We start from the raw sequence: 16,939 nt of genomic DNA, 5'->3' as shown, positions 1-16,939 counted from the left end.
CAGAGACATTGTCTCACAGACATAAGAGACATGCACACTTAAACTTTCATAAGCCTTCTTTAAAACTGCAAATAAGTAATCCCCCTCAACTCTGCCAAAACACCTTCTCTACATTTAATGAAATGCCAACTTCAGCAGGGGGTGTAGCATGAATAATACTTAAAAGCCAAGTTATATCAGAGAAAGATTGGTAGCTTTCATGAAAAAAGTGTAGTATTTTTAAGATGACCTTCACTAAAAGCTGGCTCTAGGACCTGCTAGTACCTGCCAATATTTTTATGTCTACATTGAAGAGCAAGATCAAGTGATAGGAGTTGTAGCCGGTTTTAGTGGAAGTAAGATGCTTGAGTCAGTGTTTGAGGCAAAAGCCCCCAAACACACTGTAAAATATTATGTAGCTGTTTTGTGGCTTGTGGTTTGGGGGCTCTTGTGATGATAGATGGCATCATGAATTCTGCTAAGTGCCAGGATATCTTAATAAAAAACCTGGTTGTCTCTGCCAGGAGAATAAGATTTGGCCACAGATGGAGCTTTAAACAAGATAATGACCCCAAATATGCATCCAAATCAGCAAAGAAATGGTTGCAGAACACAAAATCTGTGTTTTGAAATGGCCATGTGAAATCCTGTTGAAAACCTGTGGCAGTTCATATTTGCAAAAGCAAGAATATAAAGGAGCTTGAAATGTTCTGGATGAAGGAGGGGTTGAGAATCACTCTATAATTATACTTCCACCTTATAAAAATAAAAAGTAAAAAAAAAAAAACGTTTGGAGAAATATTGTGTTAAAACATACATTGTTCCCCTTTTGTTTAAGTTCAAAGTAGCAGTTATTGCATATGATATTTATTTTGTATATTAATTTTTCCTGAGTGTTGAATTCTTATAGATCCTCTGATAAACCTAATCTCTAAACTGTTGTATCAAATTTTTCAAAATGAAAAACAGTATCACTGTAATGTTAGTTTACATTAACAATTCTGAATGTTGTAAAGCTGTCTGCCTAGAAGGACCCCAAGCCATATCTCAATACAATTCATATGCCAACTTACAATGCTTAGACTTCATTATGATAACCTAATCACAGCTCACATCTCATTATGAGCTAACAGTTCAACAACTCAGCCTACTCTTTTGCCCACAGCCACAATTTAACCTTTGTGATACTTTATCTCAGGCATGAAATGGATCAGAACATACACTGGGACCTCTATGGCCCAAATTTGAAAGTATTAGATATGGTTGGTGGTAGTGTTGCCGCCTCATCGCTCCAGGGTCCCCAGTTTGATTCTGAGATTGGGTTTCTGTCTGAGTGGAGCCTAGGATGTCCTCACATGAGTTTCCTCCAGGTTCTCCGGTTTCCTCCTACCTCCCAAAAAACATGCCAGTAAAATTGCCCCTAAATTGCCCCTAAGTGTGAATTAGTGTGCTTCACCATGACCCTGACTCTGGGTAAAGTGTTTACCCTGACCAGAATAAAGTGGTTAGAGAAAATGAATAAATCAAAAGATGTTGGTTGTATTTTGGCCATTTTGATGTTTGGCCTGATTATAAATGACATGATTTCTTCCACATTCGTCCCACTGTACACTTATCATTACTTTCCCATATTGCCCAGAATTTTCTACTATCTGTGAAAGACACTAAAGGTTGAGAAACAAGCTGTGAGAAATTGGCAGATTATTATGATGTTGCACACTGAAACAAAAGAGTGAAAAAGTTCAGCAACTGTTAGTCTTTCACAATTCACAACACACTGAATTAGCCAAAGATTGCTGGTGATGTAACCACCGGTCATTTGTAGTAGTAAAAGTAATATAAATAACTTTTACCCATCCTCTTTTTTTGTCAGTGTAGTAAAACCAGGCTGTTTGTGATTTCTCAATGTCCTTTACAAAGCAGAATGAAAAATAAATGTTGACAGTGTTGTATGCTGGTGTGTACTGTATCGGTGACAGTCTGTCATTGTGAGGGTGAGCTGACAGTTGGCAGTGTGTTTGATATGTGTATGAACTCCCAGACAGTAGCCATAGGTGCCCCTTGCCAACAAGGCCAAATGCTTGTTTTCATAGATGTGTCTCAGAACATCAGCTGCCCGAGGCTCCTTGTCCACACAACTGAAGAAAAAGCAGCCATCTGCTGAAGTCAGAGAGGCTCAGTGCACCACTGCACTTGCCACTGTGGCTCTTTTTCTCCTGCTCCATTAGAGTATCATCCTTCTGTTCACATTGGGACTGCCAACAGGATGTGGACATGGACTCAAATTGAGACCATCTGAGACGCCTACAACCACCGAAACTTTTAAAATAACTCAGCATGGATTGTGGTGCTGTGCTTCAGATGGCAGATGAAGATGGACATTTAGGTTTTGCATTTCTGCTTGTCCTCGCTCAGACAACAGTCTCATCCTTCTGAACTCAGAACAGTGCTTCTTGGTCCCAGAAAACACACTATCATCACAGCTCGGGTTTTAATTCACAAGAGGGTTTTTTTTTTGGCACTAGGAGTCCTTATGCGAATAATCTCAACATTTTTCATTTTTGTTCTAATAGGCAACAACAAATGTGCATGAATACAGTGTTTTTTCACTTCCTACTAGTGTTAGTCTGGAGTATGCGTGGATGTCATTGCTCGGGCAGAGGTAACTTTATCCTTTATGTTGCCAGTATGTAAATGTGCTGACTTGTGTAATTACCATGGCAAAAAAAGCTTTCTGAGCATGTACTTCGCTGCACTTACTCTGATTGCTGGAGAAATGGGTCTTCAAGAAGTCTAGTAAGAACAAACCTTCCATGTCACAAATATCCATTTGACACATTAAAAGCCTTGCAAGGGGAAAAAAGGAAAATAGAGAAAATGTGTGTGGGTCAGAGCATTGCTCTCTGTGTGAACATGGTTTAAAGCCTCATTTTCCTCTCAGAGGCGAGTGAATGTAGTGAGCAGCAGGGCAGCGCACCACAGAGGCCATGCGTCACCTCAAGCTCTTTATCTTCACTTGAGCTACAAAAAAGCACAAATTGATTCTCTGCTATAAAAGGGGCCAAATGAGCCATGCACCAAAAAAAGCCATGATAATAAACGGGCAATGATGTTTATGTCCACACAGTGTGTACAGACCCAGAGAAGTGCTCTTTTGTATTAGTGAGAACATAGTGGAATAAAATAGAACAGAATAGTTGCATTGCTTCATTTAGTTAAATGAAGAGCTCTTTACATACCTATTACTTGATGTTCAGTTAAGCTCTTTCCAGTCTTGTATTGGTGTTACCCACAATGCCAGGCTGTTTCTTGTGGATACAGCAGAATCAATAAATCAACAGGTTACAGCTGGAAAGTCAAACAGCACAGACTTGCCCCTGGAGTCTGAGTAAAAAGGTGCAGCCAAAGGTGGAAAACCAGTGGGAAATAATTCAGTGCATTATGCAGACAATTCCCAGACAATCAAACAGATCATTACCAATGATCAGCAATTCAATTTGATTTAAACTCAGTTTTATTTGTATAGACTATTATAAATTCACATTGTTATAATGCAGCTTTAATCGCTAATGTGCCAACAGTGGCAAGGAAAAACTCCCTGAGACCACATGACGAAGAAACCTTGAGAGGAATCAAACTCAGAAGGGAACCCATCCTCTTCTGGGTGACTCAAAATAGTGCAAAATAGTACTATTTGAGTATTTTCAGGAACTGCTGATCTCCTGGGAGTTTCACTCACTACCATGTCTAGAGTTTACACAGAATGGTGAGAAAAACAAAAAACATCCAATGAGCAGCAGTTCTGTAGGTGGAAATGCTTTGTTGATGAGTCGGGTTAGAGGAGAATGGCCAGATGGATTTGAGCTGACAGGAAATCTATCGTAACTCACATAGCCAAGCTTTACCCGTATCTATGTGATTTCATTCATTGTGTTGCTGCCACATGATTGGCTGATTGGATAATTGCAGGATTGAGCAGATGTACAGGCATTCTAAATAAAGTGGATGGTGAGGATAGATAGATAGATAGATAGATAGATAGACACTTGTACTTGCTTCAGACATTTAAACAAACCAGTTGTTTTCTATTAATAAACATATCCATTGTTTTAAAAATACAATTTGTGATGTTTTTGTTTTGTTTTGTTTTGTTTTGTTTTGTTTTGTTTTTTGTTTTGTTTTGTTTTGTTTTGTTTTGTTTTGTTTTGTTTTGTTTTACAACATTAGGTTTGCTTCCAATCCTTCATTGTTGAAACTGTCTTTTGCAGATAGATTGAACAAATCAAAGGGCCGTTAGAATTATGCAGATATGTTCATAAGATTTAGTATGAAAATAAATGGCCTTTACAGATAATCTATTATGTTACATCAGAGTAATACAAATTAGTTTTAGAATTTGGGGCTGACTTATTGTAAAGGAATTAGTATTAGAATGAGTAAGAAACTGTCATAAATAATAAGAGAGTCCTACATTATCTATTAGACCCATTAAGTCTGTTCAGTTTATTTTTGTCATTAGCATTGGTGGGTCACGCAGATGACATTCATTCTTCACTTTTCTCAAACTGCCAGGACAAATAAACATACCATCCAGCCCACTCTGTTAGAATTCTCTACTCGTCAAGGTGTTTAGATATCTTGATAGGTTCTTAATACCCATGAATATCTTTAGAAGCCTGCTCTATCTGAATCCCTTAACATTCAACAAATGCCTTAGGGGTCACATTAAATAAATTAGATTTCTGAATTCAGGTCATTGATATTCAGAAACTCTGGTGTCACTGTGTTCTCATTTGTCAAAATGATTATTGCATTGAATTAAGACAGAAATTTAAAAATTAAACAGAACCAATTTAAATCAAATGAGAAAAATAAGCCATAAAAATGAAGCCCTCTTTATTAATAACTTTCAGGAAAATTAAACATTCAGTCACTGAGACATAAAAAAGTGACATAAAATGTGTGTGTGTGTTCGTATGTATGTATATATACAGTATAGTGAAGTGAAGTGACTTGTGGCCAAGTATGGTGACCCATACTCGGAATTTGTGTTCTGCATTTAACCCATCCAAGTGCACACACACAGTAGTGAACACACACACACCATGAACACACACCCGGAGCAGTGGGCAGCCTTTTTTGCTGCGGCACCGGGGAGCAGTTGGGGGTTCGGTGCCTTGCTCAAGGGCCTCACCTCAGTCGTGGTATTGAGGGTGGGAGAGAGCGCTGGTCATTCACTCCCCCCACCTACAATCCCTGCCGGACCTGAGACTCGAACCCACGACCTTCAGGTTCACCTTCGGGTTGCAAGTCCGACTCTCTATCCGTTAAGCCACAACCGCCCCCTATATGTATAAGTCAACTCCTTTCAATTTATTTAGATCAGTAGAGTCAGTGTTTAATTATTTTACGCGGTAGCGTGTCTTCTGATGAAAATACAAATGAAGGACGTGTGCATATCACTGTCAGTATGATCCTTCAACAGCACTATAATTGGTGATTCCATTAATTACTGTTTATTGAGAGATCCTCTTCCACACAGACATAGAACATTAAACACCATTTCTGCTGCTTGCATTATCTGGTTATTTGTTACGCCCCTTATTATTACTTAAAGCACTCTTGTCATCCATCATCGTTAACTCATCCGTTCAGGTCATCATTCAATCACGCCACAAGCACACTGCCTGTCTATTCTTCTCACATGCTTTTTTTCTTATATTGTATTGTGGACACCACAGCAGCCTTGGTTTAGGAGTGATGGGTAATCTACCAGCATGCATTATTCAAATTATTACACAGCCCTACATCCTTTCTTGCCTCACACAAAAGGTCTTTAAACTTTCAATTGTTTACATAATCTGTATAATCCTTTAATAATATGTAATTATTTTGCCTGTTTTATTTATTGTGTGGTTGTATTGTTGTGTGGTTTTCTGTAGACTATATAATTAGGGGTCCAAGCACTCATTTCTGGAACCCTACTGTTGTTGTTGTTGTTGTTGTTGTTGTTGTTGTTGTTCTTGTTCTTCTTCTCCTTCTTCTTCTTCTTCTTCTTTTATAACAAATTCTGCAGCCCAAACCATAAGACATGTAGACAGTTGGTCAATATTTAGTACCCCCTGCTGTCACTCAGGCAAGAGAGATGACTGATTAAACTCCTAGGATCTACGTTTATGCCCTTACGTAGGAGCTACAATCAATAGATAGCAGCAAAGCCCTATTTAAGAGTATAAACATAGGGGAAATTATATTTGTAATTCAGATAAAGATTCATGTGTAAGATGTTAAAACTGAACACAATGTAACCACTGCAGCTAGTGTTAAAGGCTTATTACTCTATAAATAAGTCTATAGCAATGGTTATGGGGAAGGAGGAAACTCAGGATGCGTCTCAATTAGCTCCCCAGTTCAGCAGGCAGGGCGCTGATCAGGGAGTCGGCCATTTTAAGGGCTGTCACCATAGCAAAATCCTTCCAGTGCACTGGAATGTTCGCTCCCTAAAAAACCCACAATGCACCGATGCTCATTATGTTCCGTTACTAGAAATGACGTCATATTTTCGGAAGCCTCTCAGCTCGAAAAAAAAGTGGCAGAGGAACTCTCAGACAACTTTGTGTACAAATGTAAGTAGCTTGTTATCATTGTTGTAGCTTTCAAATGTGCACTTCCGTTAGTGACTTTTAACTTTATTTGATGTTCTATATAAGGTTCGTTTGAGTCTAATGACTTTTAGATGTTTAATGATTTAAAAAAATCCACTAGCTAGCCTACAATCCTGCTTCAAGTACCATGACAGAAATACATGTGATTAAGATAACAAATTTATAAGACATATCATGTCAGAAAGACATTGGTCCTGCCTGTTGTTGATAAATGCCAGTGGTGACATTTTACAACTCGAAGTACATATTCATGTCATCGGAAATTGAGTGTCCCAATGTGTCCTTACCAGTGTCCGAACTTGTGTACACGATATACTGATTCACAACCTAGGGAGCTGATTGAGACGCACCCTAAGAGAATGGAATTTATTGCAATTTATTGTCTATATGCTCCAAAATAAAGAGAATATGTTGTGATATATTTTTATATTACATTTCTCTATGGGTGTAGACACTTTATTAATATTTCTTGTATATACAGAGTCATGTGCACAGGCAACATCACATTATTAAAAACAAGAATAAAACTGTGTGAAACAACTGCAGCTGGAGCATGGACATCTGTGGAGTGTGTGAGGGAGCGAGGGAGGCTGCGCTGCTCCTGAAGGGCAGGTAATCAAAGTCCAGAGTGGGAGGTAAATTAATAACACCTGCTGGACACTTAAGAATACAAAAACACCGACTTTGGTGTTGAATTCAGCTGCTCTGTGGAAGCCTGGATTTACCACTCAAATAGAAATTGTTCTTTGTTCTAATTGGCCTGTTTTTAAGTATTCAAGTATTCAAGTATATTAGTGTATAATTAGTATATATTTTAGTCTTCCTTTTAGATACAAGTTGCCCATTGTTAATTTAAGTAATTTTGCATGAGCAAGAGTGCGGTTATACTGAATATCGGCATGGCTGTGATTCAGCAGTAGACACGAGGCCGCAGCGCGAGTGGCGCAGGTCATCACTGCAGTGCTGATATTCAGAATAACCACACTACTGTAAGTGTGATATTGCTTTTATATAAAAGTTCTATAAACAAGAAATTAATATCAAGTAACTGACATTTCAGACACAATATGGCCAAATGTTCTGTTTATTTTTGCTACTGTAGTTGAAATAGATACCAAAGAAGCTAAGCTCACTTTATAGCACTTTGGCTAGCTGGCTAGCTATCTCACATTGATTTGTGAATTCCTGTTAAAGGTGTTTCCTTGGAAATTGGTTTCCCTTATTCCTTTTCATCTTCAAATGACATGCTTTCATAGTTTAACTCAAAAGATACTGTATATTCCTGAAAAATATCTTTTGCCATGTCTGCTGTTGATGCCGCTAACACTACTGTAGTAACTGTTTAGTAACTAGGAGGCAAAATAGACGAACAGACAGAAATTTCCCAGACCAGTTACAGTAAATATAAGCACTTTTGGAACGCCACTTAACTAATCAAATTAGTGGACTGGAACTAACTGTTGAATAGCCATTCATTTATTCATTTATCTGTAGTAACCTCTTTATCCTGGTCAGGTTCACAGTGGATCCCTGGAAAACTGGGTGTGAGGCAGAAATACACCCACAAAATTATTCACACCTACAAGCAATTTAGCAAAGCCAATCCTCATACTAGCATGTTTTTAAGAGGTGGGAGGAAAGTGGAGAACCTGGAGGAAACCCATGCAGACACTCGGAGAACATGGAAAACTCCACACAGGCAGTGACCTGAGCTCAGGATAGAACCAGGGACCCTGGAGCCTAATGCTTAGGTTGAATCCCATTCAATAAAACATCATTTGACTTTACATTAAAAATGCCAGAAGAAGAATACTTCTACAATTTGACATATTAATACCTGCACCATCTAAACATTATTTAGACATTCAGGATCACAAATTGAAAGAAAACTCCCCCTTAAGTTGAGCTATCAGAGTCAGACATGCTCCAGCAGCAAAGCTGTGACCTGTTCCTCACCCTCACACCACTGTAGGCCTGTGAGGCACATGATACTCACTGTTAGCATAGCAAAACTGTGACAGCGTGCTGATCCCGAAGGTTGCTCCTACAGAAAAGCCTCCGAGCGCACAGACGAACAGACGCCTTCTCAAGGTTGCTAAACGAATGTAAAAATCCATACTTGCTGAACCCCATTCTTGTAAATGGCATTCAATATTTATTGCAGGCTTTGACAACATAGTGTTCTTTCAGAGGAGAGCATCACGTTCATCCAAGCATTTGTATTAATAGAGGCAGGAGGCTTTCTCTGCTTGTGATGACAGTAGATCTTTAATGTGGCAACAGGTGAGACTACGCTAAAAACAAACGGATTATAGAGTGTCTGTCTGCTGACCCTCACTGCCTCGATCTGAGAACAATAAGATTATAGCAAATATGTAACCACACACACTGGGAAATCTGTCTGACCCAGCATTAACAGATTATTCATTTCATTCCTTCTAGTTTTGCCATCACCTCCAGAATATCTGGTTGGGGTCATGTGTGGGGGATCTTTCTATTATGGCGTTACTATTATAGGTGATATTTCTACTCTATCAGCAACCAAATAGCCAAATATACAAAGGCTTCATATTAATATTACTAACCATCTTCAAAAAATAAACTTATTACTCAGTTGAAAAAGGCAAACACAAATCTCCATTAAGCATTATCTTAACAAATTTAACCCCAGATATGTGATGATTTTAAACTTTGAATAGTCTTATTGCACAAATTGCATGTATTTTCAAAAATTGCCTATGGAAAGCATACATTTAGTGCACAAATGCATTAATTGATAACGGGTCCTGGTAGATCCAGAGCTTATCCTGGGAACGCTGGGCATGAGGTGAGAATACACACCCTGTCTATTACAAGGCACAATGTACACCCACTCATTCACACCTAAGCAATTTATCTTAGTCAAACCATCTATTCTCCCGTTTTCAGGGGTGGGAGGAAACCCATGTAGACATGAAGAGAACATGAGAAACACCACACAGACAGTAACTCAGTATTTTGGCCCTCATATAAAACTTTAATTTTTGTTACATTTAAAGTAACAGTGTTTAATAAACTAGTGCAATATGAATGTTATTAAAATATCAATAATATACAGTTTGGAATTATATATGAAAATATTCTAGTTACATCTTTTTATAACATATTTTACTTATTTCTTTTTATAAGCTTTCTCAGGCGCATGTTTGAAGTACACGCTTCTGGTCATGTGACCAATTACACCTCCCACATAAAAGGTCAGATGAAATCAAGACAACCCACAATTTGATTTATAACCTACCTTACAGTGAACAAAACAATCTCAACGGTTTTTTTGTTGTTGTTGTTGTTTAATTTAGGAATTTTGGGTTATCTGATTAGGTAGTTTAACTTCCTAACATGCATGTCCATATCTACATATATAGACAGGTGATATTAAAAAAAAAAAGTGTTTTAGTGAAATGTTTGGCCGCCACAAGCACCCAGAAAAGCTTCAATGTGCCTCATTATATATTTTACAAGTGTCTGGACCTGAACTATAGGGATGAACACTATTCTTACAAAATGTATTCCCTCAATTTTGATACAGAGCACTGTCTAACATATCAGTTCAAAATCTTCAACAGGTGTTCAGTTAGGATGAGATCTCTCATTAAACCATTCCTGTGAACCATTCCGGTTAATCCTGAAGAAACCACTCCCATCAGGTTAAAGGTGATCAGTCAGAAGAACTTTGTATTGATCTGCAGTGATGTCTCCCTCTTATTGTACAGCATATGAGAACAACTGGCTTTTCCTTTAATTTGTCTCCAGTCTGTAATTCTGTGTTGGTAGCGGTTATTTTTCCCTTTATATTACATGAAAGGATGGAATAATAATAATGGTGATTAAATAATACCTTTAGCCAATAAAACTGGATCACACACACTGGGTGAAAATCACTGGGAAAAAAACTCCATTTGTTTTTCTACATTGTGGTGATAAAGTGCTGACGTGATTCCCTGAACAACTCGGTATCACCACATCAACCAAAAATCAAACCACTGAGTTTGTTGGTTATCATACCATCATACATACAGTTTCATCGCTTGTATGAATAAAACATATCTGACTTCTGTATTAAACAGATTTCATAGAGCTACAGGTTACCTTTTCTTATTTCCCCTCATTTTGCTGGTACAACACAATATCTTCCTCTGTTTGGCATCTAAATTGCATATTGGTTGTGGATGATTTATTGCACATTAACTATACACTGTGTAATTAGGTACATGTATCAAGTCTAATAAACTGGTGTATAAACTCAGAAACAAAACAAACAGCACACACGTACACATATTACTAGATACTACAGTACAAAGGTGTATATAATTAAGCTGGCAACTCAAATAAGAGAAATGAAATCCCCACCAAACACATGCTCAATGCAATCCAATCATACACAACATTTTACAGGACATTGTGAATGCAAATTCAGCATTGTCCCCAAGTGCCATGTCCTCATCCATACAAGCAGCCACTTATTCGGATCACTGCCTCTGATTAGTTGTGTTGGCGTGGTTATTAAAAAGTGGCCTCTATTCTCTAAAACAAACAAATTTAATTATCAGTGGCCCTTAAGTCATGGGCCATGGCATTAGCCTTAGTTTCCTTTTGATTATTCACTAATATTACATCATTTATTCTAATCAAGGATTTTAAATTACCGCCTTCAATTTCCATTTATAATTTACTATAATGTAATTTTAGAAACCCTCAGAGTCTCTAGTCGTGCATCTCAATGACTTTCCCCAACTTGCTGGCTGTGTCTCTCTAATCTTCAGCCCATAGGAGAATTATGATGAGATTATGAGATGTATTTTTGGTCCCTGTCACTGCACACTTAACAAGCATGAAGCTGTGATCCCACAACACCTGTCACAATCTGTCACTGCAGTTAACAGTTTGTCCCCGTGTACTGAGCGTGCATGCATTCCTATTAGCAAACTTTTGTTAGGTTATCACAGGCTTTGTTTATTTCAAACACTTCATTACGTATTCATCAGCTTGCTAATTGTTGAAAACAGCTCACAGGAAGGGCTTTGTGGAGAATAAGTGATGCGTCCACTCATTCCTCATTCAAAGCCATGAAAAAAGACGAAGGTGTTTCTGTTTTGGGTGGATCCTTTTTAATCCCTGGCTTTCCTGTGAATCATATATACTCATACCATAGTCATGGAAGAGTGTAGTTTTATTTTGTGCTGACATGGGTCACTGAATTTTTGATCAGACTTCATAGAAGGTAGCACAGTGTCGAGTATGATATATTCCATATTTTCCGAATCACTGGAGCTGTGCACTGTATCATCTCTGATGTGTATATCTGCTTCTTCCTGAAGATGGGGGCATTTTTCCAGTCGCAGCACCACAGAGGCTAGAGCAGTATCGATAAAAACCATCTGAGCTGAACGCAGATACAGCCATTAATGCAATGTTCATCTCTAAATGTCATATCAGATATTTCTGCATTAGACATACGTTTGTAAATTATAATCTGTCAGACAGATGCATGCAAACTGCACTTGGGTGAAGCAGATGATCCAAAGGGACGGATAGGAAGTACAGAATGTCATTTTCTTACAGCATAGCCATCAGGCCTTTAGCTAGCAGCTTTACATAGCATTCCAGATACACCAATACACCAATGACTGTTCCCCTTAATCTCACGCAAACACACACACTCTCCAAAACAGAATGAATATTAATCATTCGTGCTAATGAGGCGGGCTGCATAATAAGGGCTGAGGGGCTCTGCTTCTCTTTGAGCCTTAATGCAAGCTCCAGTCAGCTTGGCCCAATAAGCAGCAGCACGTGAGCTGGTGTCATAATGGTGATGCCACAGCGGATAGCCCGGGGCACAGGGGGCGGATTCAGAGTTCAGAGGGAGTAGGCAGCCAGCAGCTCGGCCCCAGAGCTGATGCTAGAGTTTGGCTTCACACTCCATGCTGGCTTTGCTGTAGGATTCTGCATCCAACAGTCCTGCCAATCTGAGCACAGCACTCAGAACATCCTCTGATATGCGAGGCTGATGGCTCCCGAGTGGTGTAACTGGCTAAGTGGGTTGTGTCCTAGAATGACTTAGTTCTGCTCTCCTAACAATCTCTAGTAGTGCTGACGAATTGTAGACTTCTGCCAGCTCACAAAGACAGACTCGAGCAGACATTGATGTTCTCTCCAAGTGTGTTCAGCTCTTTGAAGTTCCGTGAGTAGCAGTTCAAACAGACGTAGTGACAAGCTTCACATTTTCTTGAGGACGTAAGAGGCTGGGCATCAGCCTTCCACGGGAAGAGAAAAAAAGTATTGGTTCCACAAGTACTGGTGCATGAGAAGATTAAAGAATAGGAACAGCAGAATAGCATGGCATGTTTAGCCATTTATCCTGAATGTAGATGTGTTTTTAATCACCTGTATGATTTATGCCTGTTTTAAGAGCCCTTGGAAGATCAGAAACTGTGAAATGTACATTCTGGACCATTCTTTGAAGCGTAAAAAGCCTGTGCACGATGATAAAACATGATGCATGAATGAAAAAAAAAAAAAACAACCCTAACGTAGTTATGTAAAGTGAAAAGGAAGGAACAAAACACAACAAGTTGTGCTGATATAGGAAAATAATCATATATATATATATATATATATATATATATATATATATATATATATATATATATATATATACAGTAGTATAAACTTATGCTTTAAATTGCCTCTTGATCACTATTAGAACCGTAATAGAAAATCAACACCATCTGACCAAAATTGAGAATTCAGCATTTAAATAGCATTTAACTTAAGTTTGTATTTAATCCCTTATAATTCCAGGACTGATGTCTAACTGCTCTAAAAACATACATTTTTAAATTCATTTCACTGTAGTTAATAAATAAATCATAGTAGTTATGAGATAATATGCTTTGAGATGAATAACTGGATAATAAGCCTTGAAGGAAGGAGTTTAAGGAATTAAAAAAGTATCATTCACATCACTCATACTGTGTGCAGAATGAATGAATTAATGAATAATTTTCCACTTAAAGTTTAAAATATTGTTATAATATAGCAAACACAGCTGAAAGCGGTGCTAAAGAAAGAACCATTTGGTATATTACATGTTGGACATGTATTGAGCTAAATAGCAATGAGTCTAGTTTTTTCTCAATAAAATGTTTGATCATAAAACATGATAAGGTCCCAAACTAGACCACAATTTAAAATCTCTGGCCATAATTTTATAGCTTCATTCAGAACAAGAGAAGAAAACACAGAGTATTTTTATATTATATATTTTTATATTTTTATACATTTTATACATTATATCTTATGTATATTTTTCTTTTTCTTCTTCTTCTTCTTTTTTTTTTTTAGGGAGACGTGCAAAGTACGAATTTCATTGTATGGTGTACACCGTTGTGTTTTCACTGTGCATATGACAATAAACCTCTTGAATCTTGAATCTTTTAAATGGCACAGGAGCTTGTCTTATTAAAGGAGCACGTGAACAGCCATGTACATCACTGTGTCAGCTGCAACATAACTAACGCATCATCTGTGACTGTAGCAGCAGGGCCTGATGTGTTTATTCCGGCTACAGTGCTTTACAGATACAAAAGGCAATTTTGCGTGCTTCACACGGCTCATGGTGTCTCAATCACAGCGCGCTGAGGAAACGAGATGCCACCTCAGACGCAGTCTGCTGAGCTGCTGACATATGGCCTGGTGTTGATGGAGGATATTGAGCCCAAGGACAGAAAAAGGTGGGGACAGAAGTGATAGGGGAAAAAGGAGTCTGGTGAAATTGATTTGGAGCTGCAATGTTAGCATTTGTCATTCTTGAGGGAACAACCTTCAGTTTCACATGAGGGAATGGGTTTGAGGTCTCTGTCTGCCTTCATGGCCTCCAATGCCACAGTCATCAGAGGCTGCATGACACTGACAAGACGGGAGGGAAAAAAAGGCAGACATTTCATGTTGCTATGAGAACAGGTGCTGACACGCAGGACAGTGGAGATTGTATCCTGCCTTCAGTGACCATATATTAGAAAACAGAAGAAGAAAACGAAAGCTCAAATTCACTATGTGTGAAGGTTAATTATTTCCAAATCTGCACTGACCTGTGCAGTGATAATACACTGATAATACACATTTCTCTCTTTTCAAGTCATATGAACGTGGGATATACTGAAATATAAGGATTAAAAATGACTTTTTGAGTATGTTGTATTTTTGTTGGAAAAGGCTACTTCTCCACTTCTCCACTTCTCTCAGCCAAGAACAGAAAGCTGAGGCTGCAGTGAGCACACGCTCAACAAAACTGTACAGTTGAAGACCGGAAAAACGTAGCCTGCTGTGATCAATCTCAACTTCTGCTGAGACAGTGGTGGTGTAATGGTGTGGGGAATGTTTTCTTGGCACACTTTGGGCCCATAAATATAACCAATCATCGCTTGAATGCCACATCCTATTTGAGTATTCTTGCTGACCATGTGCATCCATTCATGGCCAAAATTTACCCATCTTCTAATGGCTTGATAATGCATCATGTCACAAAGCAAAAGTCATCTCAAACTAGTTTCATGAGTTCAATGTTCGTCAGCGGCTTTCCGTGTCACCTGATCTGTATTCAGTAGAACACCTGGGATGTGGTAGAAGGGGAGATTCACAGCATGAAAGTACACCTGAAAAATCTGCAGGAATTGCCTGATGCAATCATGTAAACATGGACCAGAATCTCAAAGGAATGTTTCCGACATCTTGTGGAATCCATTATTATACTGTATATCTAACAGTGGCCATAGGTAGCTAATGCTACCCTATTTGAGATACTTTGACATGTCTGTATTACTAATATTTGAAAGCCATTTTCCTTGTCAGTAATCAGTCAAGTAAATGATTCAGCCAAGACACAATGGCTTTACTTAGCTATTAGTTATATTTTAGCTTTAGAGATAAAACAGAAGAATTTAGCCAACTAAAAACGGTTCTTTACTGATTTGAATATATATTTGAACTTAGCTTGGTGTATATGTATATTATATGAAGCACAATCTACTACTTATGTTTGTTCATGTGGACCTGATATCTTGTGCCACATCTGTACCCAAGTGTCATGGGAAGCAAAATGAAAATTTCATTTCTTGTTAAAGCTAAATAATAATGACCAGTTACAAATAAATCAGAAATAGTTAAATTCACACTAATCAGATTTGCATCAGTTGCACTACCAGATCTGCTGCTGGCTCTCCAGTGCTATTTGACTCTGTCTAATGCCCTGGATGTGAAAGTCTAGGTGTAGAATTCTGTTTGTTGTCCATTTCTGCAGCTGGATGATGATGGATTAGGAGCAGCATCACGTGTAATGGGTATTTACTTATTGTTTGTTCATTTCATTGTTAATTAGCACCTACTCTGTCCCGTATGGTAATGGAATCTGTCATTGACAGCCTGTCTGTCTATTTCCATCAGTGTCTGGCTTAAATGCATGACAGATGATGGATTCTCTTAACACAACCAATTTGTCAGGTTGCCGGATTTTTATTTCTAGATTTAGCAAAGCAGGACGGCTGGAAGAAGGGGTCATCGGGGTTAGAATATCTAAGCCACCAGCACCACCTGGAAAAACAGGTGGATATTGGCTTCAAAGAAAAAGTTTATTTTAGTATTTTCAAACCACAAGAACAATGTTTCGTGTTTACACCCTGTACAAAACGCTCATCCTCTTCTCTTCTGACTCCACACAGTTTGCATGTACAGTAATAACTTCCTGAATGAGGTAGTTCTCTGTTGCTGTTACCACATTTGTGTACTTGAGAGATTATGTATTGGAGTTAACAGCTCGGTGATGAGACCACGTAATGTGAGTGACAATAACAATACACCTACGCGCTCAGTGTTGTAGAGAGGAGCTCTACAACTCTATATAAAAAACACCTTATAAAACACAGAATTGTATACATGATGAACAAAAAAAAAAAATCACACTAGGCTGAGTGATAATACACAAACCCAGTCATCTAGACTTATTACTAATACATTAAATAGAGAATTGTAACGTTCTCTGCCATTATACCACTGTGATCAAGGCAGGGATGTACACATGCCTGTATTTAATGTTCCATAGTACTAAAAGACATTCAAAAACATTAGATGCTTGCCATCTGAAAACCTTACTTGTGTATTTTTTACTGTAGCATACCATCCAGAACTGATAGCTTTTTGCACATTTGCTGGATTCCTGCTGACAATCCATTGCAGTTGATGGGATATTACATCATAAAATG

This window comes from Pangasianodon hypophthalmus, chromosome 18 (assembly GCF_027358585.1).
Source record: "Pangasianodon hypophthalmus isolate fPanHyp1 chromosome 18, fPanHyp1.pri, whole genome shotgun sequence".
Classification (NCBI taxonomy): Eukaryota; Metazoa; Chordata; class Actinopteri; order Siluriformes; family Pangasiidae; genus Pangasianodon; species Pangasianodon hypophthalmus.
The sequence above is the reverse complement of the archived record's forward strand: the minus strand, read 5'-3'. Positions refer to the sequence as shown.